Raw genomic sequence first — 994 nt, forward strand, 5'->3', positions numbered from 1 at the left:
ATCATTATAGTGGCACTGAGGAAGAAAAAGACATAGAGAGGAACATGGGAGGTACAGACAACAAATATGAACCCTTTTGCACATACAGTACTACGTTGTCAGTGAAGGTTAACATGGGTATATGGGTGAACAGATCAGTGGACAGGCTAAACAATTAGGTATGTATATGAAATGGGGAATGTGTCCAAGAACATGTATAAGGTTGGCAGACTATGGTCCTATAAGTTTATGTGAATGATCAGAATTCCCGGGTGTATAGAAAAGCTGACAAGGGACAATGTTGTGGTCACTGCTTAGTCACAGCCACCTACCCGGAGGAACTGAGTAGTGGAACCCGTGGGCTTGGGACCATAATCACAGGGGACATCAAGGTCAATTGGCATAACATACTATACAAAACATTGTTCCACCTCCTACTTTGGCGGGTAGTGACTGGGATCTTAAAAGCTAGCAAGCTGCCATCTAGATGCAATGATGGGTCTTTCCTTGTCCAGAGCAAAGAAGAATGAAGAAAACAAAAAATTCATGGAAACAATTAGTCCTAGTGACTGGTACACCATCCTATCTGCAGCCTATATGACTATGAGTCCAGAAGAACTAGATGATGCCCAGCTACCACTGTCATCCACTTGGAAAGGGATCTATTTAGGAGATCCTTGGTAGAGAGGGAGAACAATGTGGAACAAAACTCAAAATCATTTGGAGAAAAAGTAAAAGGGAGGAGACCAGGTTTGCTTGTTCGAGAGAGCCTGGTGGAACCACTGAGACTATGGCTCCTAGCTGCCCTTCAGGTCTGGAATTGAACCCACACCTGTGGTTTCCACCCAAAGAAAAGACAGGTGTATGAGTTGAACACTTACCTGAGGTAGATACACCCCTTAGAGAGAACAATCATGGGAGAAAGAAGGGCTGCTTATGCACAGGGAGACAGCTCAGAGGGCAGAAGTGCATAGAGGGTGGACACAGGGAAGGGGTAACTATGGGGAGGAAGTGG

The sequence above is a fragment of the Orycteropus afer genome, unplaced genomic scaffold (assembly GCF_000298275.1).
Source record: "Orycteropus afer afer isolate SDZICR_OR568_19922 unplaced genomic scaffold, OryAfe1.0 scaffold00110, whole genome shotgun sequence".
In the NCBI taxonomy this organism is placed as follows: domain Eukaryota; kingdom Metazoa; phylum Chordata; class Mammalia; order Tubulidentata; family Orycteropodidae; genus Orycteropus; species Orycteropus afer.